This window comes from Octodon degus, unplaced genomic scaffold, assembly GCF_000260255.1.
Source record: "Octodon degus isolate 3935 unplaced genomic scaffold, OctDeg1.0 scaffold00025, whole genome shotgun sequence".
NCBI lineage: Eukaryota > Metazoa > Chordata > Mammalia > Rodentia > Octodontidae > Octodon > Octodon degus.
In genome coordinates, this window is record NW_004524601.1 from 16815242 (window position 1) to 16827980 (window position 12739).

The following is a 12739-nucleotide window of genomic DNA, read 5'->3' on the forward strand; positions in this document are numbered from 1 at the left end:
TGCTGCGTTGCTGACCTCGAGCAGCAGTCAACTCCATGTAGAAGCCGGGGGCAGGAGATTTGGAAACAAATCTCTCATCTCTCTCCTGTGAGTTGTTTTGACCTTCAGCTACAGTTTTTGACACTGTCAGCAACTTTATCTTCAAACACGATGGCTAGCAATGTTACCAACTAGACAGATCCTAGCTCCATGAATTCCCGTGTATTCATCTGGAATCTGAACACTCTTGTGGTAGAGAAATCTGACGTGGAGGCCATCTTCTTGAAGTGATGTGAGTTGCATCATTCATAAGTGCTTTACCTTTGTCAGGTAGTTAATGAGAGAAATGTCCATGCTGCTGTAGCTGGAGAGAAGGGCAGAATGATTGCTGGCCAGGTTTTAGATATTAATCTGGTTGCAGAGCCAAAAATGAACAGAGGAAAAGCAGATGTGAAACGAACTGCAGTGGAGCTATCTGACTCTTCTTTTGACTTGGACTATGACTTTCAACTTGTTTATTATGACAGGATGTACAGTTACCCAGCACATGTTCCTCCTCCTCCTCCTATTGCTTGAAATGCTAGTGTGTATCAGGAAACACCTCCCAAAGAAGCAAAAGTGGCTTCAATTCTAAGAGTGGCCAGTGGGGATCTTCATCCAAGTCTAGAAAGTTGAAAGGTGATAACCTTCAGGCTGTTAAGAAGGAGCTGACCCAGATAAAACAAAAAGTGGATTCTTTACTGGAAAGCCTGGAGAAAATTGAAAGGAAACAGAGCAAACAAGCAGTGGAAATGAAGAATGATAAGACCAAAGAGGAGCAGACCAGCACCTCCCAGAAGAAAGATGAGACTAATGTGAAGATGGAGTCTGAGAGTGCTGTGGACGACTCTGCTGAGGAGGGGGATCTACTGGATGATGATGAAAATGAAGATGAGGCAGAGGACCAGCTTGAGTTGATCAAGGATGATGAAAAAGAGGCTGAGGAAGGAGAGGATGACAAAGACAGCGCCAATGGCGAGGATGACTCTTAAGCACATAGTTTGGTTTAGAAGTCTTGACCCATTATTTCTCTATCTAGGCACTTGTCTAAGATCAATATTTCACCAGATCCTCTCCCCTAGTATCTTCAGCACATGCTCACTGTTCTCCCTGTGTCCTACCATGTTCATAATTGCCCTGAGCCTAGTACCATATTCACTTTCTTTGATGCTCCTACTAATTTTGAAGTCTTCTCCTGTAATTTTTGCTTTTTAATGTTGATACTTCTTTATGACTTAAAAATAAAAAGGTTGTATGGTTTTTATCCGCTGTCTCCACAATAATCTCTCATCATGAAGGCAGTATAGGTATTTCCATTTATACATGATTTCAGTAATTCCCTACCTGCAAAGGCAACCTCATTTAGTGTAACATCTGAAAGCAGCTCTGTTTGACTTAACATTTGAGTTATGTGTATCACCCCACATCAAGTACTTTGTGGGGCTGTTAAACACAAAGGTAACAATATATTTTTGTGAATGAGAGCATGTCAAATGTATCCTCTAGAAAAATTAGTGTAATAGTCTTTGTTTTCTAAAATTGATACTGTGAGTTATTTTCTGTGTACGCCTGATGTTTGGGATCTGTTTTCTCAAAATGAACAAGTTCTTATTACACCAGGAATTTGGAGCAAACAACCTGGTTTTTTATTTTTGCATAATTGTTTACTTCAAATTCTTTGTTTTACAGCAGCCTCTACAAAACCTTTAGAATGTTCTAAATACTGTATATTTCTCTTGCAGCCATTCATGATCATTGTGCACAGTGTTACAGTCAAAATGAATGTTGCATAAAGTAGTCAAGTAATGTTAATAGAGTGCAAATCATTCTAATTATTACACACCCAGTTAACCTTTTCCTGGACTTGGACTCTCTGCCTCAGTATTGTTATAAGTAGGAAAGCTTTTTAACTCTGGTCTTCTGTAGTGTGCTTTCCCAGGTAACCCAGCAGGAGGTTGAGAGTTCCTACATTTATTTTACAAGCAATAACTTCATATGAATATGAATTAATCCTTTGTTGTTACCCTCAGTTCAATTAATTGCACTGAATTTTATCATACTATACTAGTTAGTACTTAAATTTTTTTAAGAGTGGATATGTTACATTACTGCCCGAGTTGTGATGCTTGCCTAGTTTTCCTAAAAGGCCTTGTTTATTCTTGCTTATCTTTTAGTTTTTCAACATAGTAGGAAAGGAACTGGTGATTTTTGTTTATTGGTACATTTTAGGTATACATAATGATCACATTCATGATAGGAACTGATATTTTAACATATACAAAGCTTGGAATCCTTGTAAAGTTGCTGTTAATTGATAGCATGGTGCAATGATTTTGTTAATCCTATCTTCTGTGGGCAAGTCATGTCTTGTTTATAAATATTTGAGCTCCTTTTATGTAACATGATAAAGCAGAATTGAAGGGTGAAATTGAACTATAGCTTACTCCTAGGCCCCAAATGCATGTTTTTCAGCAAGCTTCTTTTAAATGTTTTTAGTCAGAAAAACTTGCACTATTTCCTAATCTAATGTTATCTCTGTTGAACTTTTAGCAAGTAACCCTCGACTAGAAAACCAACTGGTTATGTAGAAGAAAATTTCAAAAGTCCCAAGATGCTTATAAAATTTATTTAGCATGAAAAAAGATGCTCTTTGTACAAAACTAAATTAATAAACTAAGGTTTTCACATGTGTATGACAATTCATTACTGTTAATCTTATGGTGTATTAAATGAATTCACGATCCCAGACATATACATCTTCCAAAATGTAAAACAGGATTGCTCTATGGTGATTTATTTATTTATTGTTTGGGGGGGATTCATTTCTCTGCTTTTAACAAAAACATTTTATGATGCATATCCATCAAAGGACAACTAATTCCATAAGATTTCTTTCTTTTTTTTTAATGTATTTGGTACAAGGACTCACTATGCAGATCAGACTCTGAGTGATCTTCCTGTTTTTTAGCCATCTTGGCTCTGGAATTATAGGTGCATACCACCACATCTGGTGTGGCTGGCTGAGTGCGCGTGGAGGTGAGGCCAGGGCAGCATGTAGTGCTGGGATTGGACCCTGGTCCCTGTGCTTGTCTAAGCAGGCACTCAGTCCACTGAGCTATCTCACCAGCCCTCATCTCCTCATATATTATGTAGAGATGATTAATAGAGTCATTTTGCATCAAAATGAACATTTAAGTATGTTACAATTATCATCACGATCATGTTTCAATATTATATATGGTTTTTATTTCTAAGTTTCTTTATGAAAGATGTCACTTATCTGTTATATTCTATACAGATTTAAATATTAGAATATCCCTGGTTGTTAGAAAATAACAGTTCCCTTTTTTCTTCTAAGGTGTTTGATATTCAGATAACAGTAACATTAAGCTTTACTGTCTTTGTTACAATGTAATGTCATTAATCTTCTCTGCTAGATATTTCACAACTGAGGTTTGGAAACCAAAACTTAGAAAGATGGATAGGCTAAAAGGTTAGCAAATATTTTGACCCTAGCCCTCCTCACTGATGACTCAGGACATAAGAGAACCTCTGCTGCAACATCCTATAGCTCAGCTGAATCCCTCATCTTCTGATCAAGGAAGCTATTTAACCACAGAGGAAAGTGATTCAACAATGTACAGTGTGACTAAATAAAGGTACCAGGAGAGACAAAAGTCTTGCAAGTTTTCGCAAAAAGCAACCTGGTCAAGCAATGGCTGTGACTCATCCAGATGGCTGACACTAAGAGAAGATGTGCTGTATTTGGATCCAAGGGAAATCCGGAGAAGACTTAACTGACCTTGATAGATCACAAAAACTGATTAATGCCTGTCTTGCCTTGATGTGGTCTTGAACATCTAGCAGTGAAGTATAGCCACAAGATGTATAAAAAACAAAATGATAGTGCTATGTTAGCTACAAAAATATTCAAATCACTGACAATTGCCAGTTATACTGGTAACTCACCACTGTTAGGGATTATTGAGCTATGTAGGGCTAACTTGCTCTATACAGGTACCTAAAATCTTTGGACCAAGAATATGTATCCTAAGTGAGTAAATTCACTCAGAATGGAAAAGGTTCAAGAATAAGATCATCTACAGATTTATCCAAATACAGCTCCAACTTGAACTGACCACTCATCACTTGCACCTATATACAGAAAAGGTGGAGACGTAGGGAGTAGCTGAATCTGGAACTCAGTCACACCTTTGGGGCTAAGACAAAGCTGGCCCAAGAACATGAAGAGCTCTTCCAGCTACTAACCAAGCTGTTCCGAGTTGTAAACAGGTTGCTAGGAGGAAAGGTTAATAATCAACCTTCTGAGTGTGGAAATAAATGCTCTATAGTTCTTGGGCAGTTCCTGTTCTCCCACCAGGAGAGAAAATGCTCCACCTGACTCCAGTTTTCATCTCTGATCTTTATTTGTTCACCTTTTCATCGTTTTTCCCCAGGAACATAAAGAGATGCACAGGACACAGCAAGAAATGATTTTAGAGGTGCTTGGAAACTCTTGTATTAGTATCAAATAAGAAAGCAGTGCAAGTTTAGGTTAAGCTCATAAGGCTTAAATATCTGCAGTGATTCAAGGTCCAGATGAAATACAATGCAGGCAGGGGCACAGTGGTACATACCTGTAATTTCAGCACTCAGGAGATGGTACTTAAACCACTGAGCTATCTCCCCAACCCAATAAATATTGTTTTTAAAAAATAAAGAATATGTGCTGTCCCCATGAGCCACTTCTTTAAGAGGTGAGATCATGTGTGTTTTTCATTTCTTCCTTGTGCTTTTGCTACCTCTGTTTTTGAAATATAGAAATGATGAATTACTCTTTTTAAAAGATGGGAGGGGCCAGCCAAATAGCTCAGCAGAATAAAGCACCTGCAAGCAGGCATAGGGGCCAGGAGTTTGATCCTGAGAACTGCTGTGCCAGCCCCGCCCCTCAGGCATGCTAAAATGGCAATTGAGACTGGGCATGGTGGTGCATGCCTGTAATCCCAGCTCTTGGGAGGCTATAAACAGGCGGATCACCATGAGTCCAATCTAGTAGTGAGACCCTGAACACCCTGTTGAATCTTCTCTAAAAACACACCCAAAAATAAATAAATAAATAAATAAATAAAAGGGGGGAGAAGAGATGAGATAACTCAGTATCAGAACTCATTAGTGGATTTGGGAGGGAAAATGGACCAGTGATTTTGCCTTTAAACTAGAAGTAGGCTCAATGTACTAGTGTCCATTCCACATTGTACTTTTGAATCACTTGAGGGAGCTTAAAGGAAGTGCTTCAGTCCAGACTCTAGTATTGCATTTTAATTGGTTTGATATATAGCCTCCAAATTTATCATTTCTGAAACAGTTTCAGTATTATTTGTGTTTGGGAGTCCTGCCATCCCTGCTTGTCTTAAAGACTGCCAGAGAGACTTGGTAGGCTAACCCCCACCCCTCTCCAGAGTCCACTGATTCTAGTCACCTCCCCTCACCCTAAAGACTGTCAGGGAGACTCAGCAGCCTCAGCCCTGCCCTCCAAGCCTTCCCACCACAGTTGTCTGAGTCTGGAAGCCTGTACTCATCCTGAAGACCACCAGGGAGTCTTAACTACCACAGTGAGCTTCAAGAGCCTTTTGGAACACCACCCTGTGCCAGTCACCATTGAGAGAGCCTTGCACATCTTCAGCCTGCACTCCTTGTCATCGGATCCTTCTTGAACTGTAGCTTGCTCCCCCACCTTAATGAGGTAGAAATCACATTGAAACTAAATAGTCCCCCCTAACAATCAATAGGTCATAAATGAAATTAAAGAAGAAATTAAACAATATTTACAATAAGAAATGCAGATAAACCTTATAGAATTTGTGGGATGCAAAAAAAGCTGTCTTAAGAGAGAAACATATAGTGATAAATTCTCAGAACAATGAAAACAAAACAAGCCCAAATAAGCAATCTCATTCTTCACCTCTACTTCCTGGCAAGTCAAGCCCAAAGCCAAAAAAAGAAGGAAATTATAAAGATCAGAGCAGAAATAAATGTAATGGAGATGAAGAAAATAATACAAATAATTAATGAGTCAAAGAGTTGGTTCTTTGAATGAAGAAATAGAATTGATCAACCCCTAGACAACCTCATTACAAAAAAAAGGAAAGAAAAAATTCAAATTCTTGCAATGAGGAATGAAAAGGGTGAGATTACTACAGACCCTACAGAAATTCAGAAGATTATCAATATGTATTTCAAAAATCTTTATTCTCACAGAATGGAAAATGCAGAAGAAATGGACAGATTCCTAGATACATATGAACTACTAGAGCTAAATCATGAAGATACAAAAATTGTGAATAATCCAGAATGAGCCACTGAAATTGAAAATGTAATAAAAGAAACCTATCAACAAAGAAAAGCACATATCCCAACAGATTCACAGCAGAATCTTACAAAAGTTTAGAGAAGACTTAATGCCAACTATTCTCATACTCCTCAATGAAACTGAAAGGAAAGCAATTCTGCTAAACTCATTTCTATAGGCAAGTATTATTTTGATACCAAATACAGAGAAGGACTCAACCAAAAAAGAGAACTACAGGCCAATCTCCCTCATCAACATAGATACAAAAATCCTCAAAAAAAAAAAAAATACTAGCAAACAGAATATAGCAAATCATCAAGATTACTATGCATAATGACCAAGTAGGATTCATCCAAGGGAATGCGAGGATGGTTTAATATTTGCAAAACCATAAATGTAATACACCACATCAACTGAGCCAAAGATAAAAATCACATGATCATCTCATTAGATGCAGAAAAAGCTTTTGACAAAGTCCAACGCTGTTTCACAATAAAAGCACTACAGAAAATTGGAACAGAGAGTCTATCTCAATCTAATAAAAGCAATCTGTGACAAATCAACATTATACTTAATGTACAAAAATAGAAAGCCTTCACTTTAAAATTAGGAACAAGACAAAGATGCCCCCTGTCACCACTCCTGTACAATATACTTCTGAGACATTAGCCTGAGAAATTAGACAAGAGAAATAAATAAAAGGAATAATGATTGGAAAGGAAGAAATGAAATTATCATTATTTGCAGATGATATGATACATAGAAGACTCCAAAAAGTTAACTAACAAACTTATAGATTTAATAACCAAATTCAGTAGTGTATCAGGATACAAAGTTAACACTCAAAAGTTAGTAGCATTTCTATACACAAACAATGAGTGTACCAAGAGAGAAATTATGGAAACCACACCTTTTACAATAACACCCCAAAAAATGAAATACTTGGGACTCAATCTCACAAAGGAAGTAAAAGATTTATATAGTGAAAATTATGGTTCTCTGAAAAAAAGAGATTGAAGAGGATTACAGATAATGGAAAGATATTCCTTGCTTCTGGATAGGAAGAAGCAACATTGGAAAAATAGACATACTCTCAAAATTGTTATTCAGAGTCAATGCAATCTCAATTAAAATACCATTAGTATACCTCACAGATCTAGAAAAAACATTCCTAAAATTCAACTGGAACCAGAAGAGACCTACAATAAAAAAAGCAATCCTGTGCAACAAAAGAAAGAAAGGAGGCATCATAATCCCTGACTTAAAATTATGCTCAAAGCTACTGTGATAAAATCAGCATGCTACTGGTATAAAAACAGACCTGAAGATGAATGGAACAGACAATGAGCTGTAGAAAAAAAATAAAAGCACATTCACCCACCTCATTTTTGACAATAGGGTCAAACACATTCAGTAGAAGAAAGATAGCCTCTTTAATAAATGGTGCTGGAAATCCTGGCTTTCCACAATCTGAAGGCTCAAAATAGACCCTTGCCTATCACCATGCACAAAAATACCGTCAAAATGGATCAAAGATTGAAATATTAAAACTGAAACATTAAATCTTCTGGAAGAGAAAATGGATAGAAACCTTAAGGACACAGGAGTAGATAAAGAGTTCATGAACAAAAATCAAACTATACGGAGAATACTTCAAAGTACTGACAATTGAGATCTCATCTTTTTGAAATGTTTCTGCACATAAAAAGAAATCACCAGTGGAGTGAAAGAAAACCCACAAAATGGGAGACAATTATAGCAGACTGCCCATCAGACAAAGGACGCCTATCTAAAACATACAAATAATTTTTTTTAAATCAGTCAGATAAATAAATCAGGCCTCCAAAATTCAAAGACCAAATCTAAAAATGGACATCTGAGATGAATATACATTTCACAAATGAAGAGATACAAATGGCATATAAATATATGAAAGCAATTTCAACATCACTGATCATTCAAGAGATGCAAATTAAAACAATGCTGAGATACCATCTCATGCCAGAAAGAATGGCTATCATCAAGAAGTCAACCAATGACAAATGCTGGAGAGGCTGTGGGGAAAAAAAAGAATGCTTTTCCACTCTAGGTGGGAGTACAAGCTGATACAACCATTATGGAAATCAGTATGGAGATTTCTCAAAAAGCTAGGATTGGAGTTCCCATTCAAGCTAGACATTCCCCGCCTAGGTATTTTTCTAAAAGAACTGAAATCATCATACTATAGTGATATATCTGCACCCATGTTTATAGCAGCACATTTTGTCATAGCTAAGTCTTGGGAACAACCCAAATACCAATCAACTGAGGAATGGATAAAAAAGATATCATATTTTTACACAATGTAGTATTAGTCAGCTATAAAAAAAGATAAATCTAAGACTTTTGTAGATCATTGGTTGCAGCTAGAGACTAAATTGGTAAGTGAAATAAATAAGATCCACATGTGCAAACATCATATTATCTCACTAGTGCGAGAACCTACCTGAAAAAATAATGAAAATCTAAAAGGTACAACAGATACTGTGAATGGAAAAGAAATTGTTCAATGGGAAGGAAAAACTGGGAGGAGGGAAAGGACAAATAAAAGAAGAGGAAAAAATATATTTAGGTACATATGCAGAATAGTTTGATAAGTGCACTGTCGATTTCTGCTGATCTTTTGAAAGGAGGAGTTAATGCTTAATTGTTTTTTACTCTGATTTTTTTCCCTCTTTTGAATTCCTTATAACTTCTTGGTTACTGTTTTGTTTTGTTTCTTTAAATGACTCTTACATGTTTGTATCTGGTAATCTGAATAACTAATTTGAAGACAGTATGTAATATAGCAGCTATTATTATCCTTTAAAATTGAAAAGTAAAGTCTCGTTTTTGACAAAGGGTAGTATACCAGAAGCGTGTGTCTTCCTATTGGAAAGGAGTGGTCTATGATCAAAGGAATAAGTAAAATATCTACTACCTGAACCTAGAGCAGTGGTAGCGAACTTATAGTACACATGTTCTTTGTTTTTCTCTTAAGAAAATGGATATAATTTATGAGTTGTTTTATTGTAAACTAAAACCTAATTGTGCTTAATTGCAGTCTTCATACTTTGTGATAAATAGGTGTGTTTGCATTTGGAGCAATGGAACCTTTGGAGTAAAAGGTTCTTCATCACTGACCTGGAGGAATATTATGTATTCTGACACTGAATTATAATCTTTTTTATAGTAAATGAAACTTAGCACATCCAGTAGCCCATTTCAAAAAAGACTCTACTACCTAACTGAAGAACAAATGTCAAACAAAATTAAACTGGACTCATCTACATGCTTATCTAAGAAACAATAGCTTTCCCTGTTCTGGATCGCTGCCCTTCTAGGTAAAGTGCTGTGACTCTTACTATCAGACTTGCTATTGATACAGGAAGAAAAACTGATCTCCGGTGTGTGACGTCCAAATGATATAGGGAACCTCCAAATGACATAAGAAAAAACGATTTCTGCACCTGACCTGGATGAGTTCATGTTCTCTAAAACCAAAGAATGAATTTTAGGAACAAACGGAGGTTATGAGCAGAATATATTTATTGGGGGAAAGAAAGCTCTTGTCCCAGAGATGGACAGGAGGGGGGCCCAAGCGGGTTGTTCCCCAGGAAGCTGTCTCTTCCAGGGACTTTTATAGTGTAAAACCATGCGGGGCTAAAGTAGAGAAAGGGGAACTTGCTTAGGTGTTTGTGGGGTGGGATAAAACTATGGTCAACCAATGAGATTACAAGCACCATTGCTCAGGTAAAATTGATTATGCCCAGGACCAAAGGGGGAAGCGAGTCACGGAGTAAGCGGGCATGAATATGGGACAGGGTCTCTCCCTGTTGGGGGTTGCAATATGGGACAGGGTCTCTTCCCCTTGGGGGTTGGGCTAGTGACTCACTTGGGTTTTTCCAGGTGATTGATACCTATTTAGAATATCAATCCTGTGCTAATCTTTTAGCATTTGTTTGGCCTTTAGGTCTTTAGGTCTGGTTCACAGCAGGAGCATCAGCCCCTCCCACAGTTGTAAGGCATCTCATCTTCTATGCTGTCTCCTTCAAGGGCCTGGCCCTGTCTGACTGCCTATAATATTTCTATCTAATTTGGCTACCTGTAACACTATTAGTCACTGTCTTTATCTTGTACCTACATTTTCAAATATTGCTACACCCAGGAAATTTTATGAAATATATTTTCATATTTGAAAACAAACATAAAATTTAGTTTATGTAGTAAAATACAATTTATAAGTTTAGCTTATAGCTTCTCATATTAGCTATCACTGAAGTTAAAATGAATTCACTTTTTTAAAAAATGTTGTTCTTGCCTTTAACTATATTTTTACACCTCATGTGTCATAAAAAGCTCTAGATAGCATTTACTATTTAAAAGAGCAGTTTCTCTATTATCTCACACAAAGATATAAAAGTGCTTCTAATAGTTTGTAAATATAAAATTTAAATGGAGTTTACTTATCCTTTATATCTAGCTATATCTATACATATTTCCACCAAAAATGTACTTCAGAAAAATCAAAAGGTATCTAAGTATTTTAATTCTAAATTTATTAAGACATCATGAGATTAATACTATGGAGGACCACCTGGGCAACTCCCCTTGAAAAAAGAGCAATTGTCTCCATTTTGGCTGTGCCTGACCCTATTCCAAGTATAATGTCCAGAGCTGCCTAGGACTTTTCTTTATCCTTTCTCTTCTCTAAGAAGGTCCTGCAGTGCAGTGAGCTTTCTGCAATAAATGATACACAACATCCTCTAGGGTCCCTCATAAGAGGGCAACACCATCTGTTGAAAAAGCTTGTATTGTTTTTCTTTTCCTGAAGTGTGTATCTAATATATATACATAATAAATTACTTTCCCTCACAAACTGGGGACTGGTCAGGTATATCAGAATAAAGCAATGTTTTATGAGGTAGATGGAGAGGCACTTAGTAGTTGCATGCCATATGGTCAAGGCTAGAATCAAATGAAGCCCAGAGTGCCAGCAGGCCTACAAGAGGAGCACACAGCCTTGTCATGAGGGACTCATCCACTCTCCTGAAGGCATGTTCAAGTGGAAAATGCAAGTTGAAAGAAAACTCAGATTTAATCAAGTGAGTTAGGAATAAAGAAAAGACAGGAGGTCTGGAAGGGTGACCAGAGTAAACACATCATGTGAGGGGGAAAAGCATAGAAGATTAATAAATAAAAAATTGTTTAATAAGCTTGGAGGGTGGATTGTTCAGAGAAAGGAGTGAGAGGATACAAGGAGAGAGGGAAGGAGGAAAGGAGGAAGAGGAACAGAGGGAGACAGAGAGAGAGAGACAGAGAGACAGAGAGACAGAGAGAGAGAGACAGAGACAGAGACAGACAGAGAGGCTATAGTCTTAGTGCAATAAGGGAACTGAGAGGTACATATTTGGATTCTCATTTTGGATAGATTACACTGGTTTTTGAGTAGAGAATTGATTGAGGACAGTATGATTAATTTATGTAGACCAGTCATGACGCTGTACCCTTCATCTACAAAGAAGGAAAACACTGACTGGTACTAGAATAGTAGCTATTTACTTCTCTTACTGCCTGACACAGGAATTATCAGCCTATAAGTGAAGCTCAAAATATTTTAGTAACTTACAAACTCCATAGTCTATAAAACAGCTAATAAGTGCCAGAGTTGCAATTTGATCACAGAATAATCTGGCAGCGAGATCTAATCTTTGCTTTATATGACAGAATTGATAATAAGAATGACCAGATATGAGTACCACATTGATCTAAAATAATTCATTTGTATTTAATCAAAATATTTCATAAACACTTACTGAACACTCACCATTCACAGTTGTTTATGACAGGAATTTAGGAAAATAAAAACAAATGATAGCCTTGTTCTCCAGCACTGAGTAAATAACTGTAAGTCGTTGTGCCGTAGAGACTGCCATATAGTTGGCTAATTGGGAGTTACTTCCATAAGATACCAGATGCTTTGTTTTTAGCAGGTAACAAAGATTTTACTTAGAAGTTCTGCGTATTATATTAAAGCAGTCTTCCATCCATATTTGGTGCCAGATGTTCTACATTACTAAACAGAACCGCTCCATATGTTCTCTAAGGTTCCACCAGATTGAACAAATCCTGAAATGCTACAGCTAAATAATTTATACATAGAAAGGCTACTGACTTCAGGAAAGATAAAATTTTAGAGTTGCATTTTCGCAATACAGAGACAAGCATACAATATAGCATATCAGAGTACAAAGAGAATAAATCCTTGACTCATAAGAAACGGCAGTGTACTGGGAGATTCAACTAACTGCCCAAATTTTCTGGTATGTCTTGATTTCTTGAGAAACACTTCTT

The 12739-nt window shown here is 36.9% G+C and overlaps 1 pseudogene; it reads left to right on the forward strand.

Moving 5' to 3' along the window:
* The first annotated feature begins 150 nt into the window (after positions 1 to 150).
* The window catches only part of LOC101560291, a 20769-nt pseudogene continuing 8180 nt past the window's right edge, over positions 151 to 12739 (forward strand).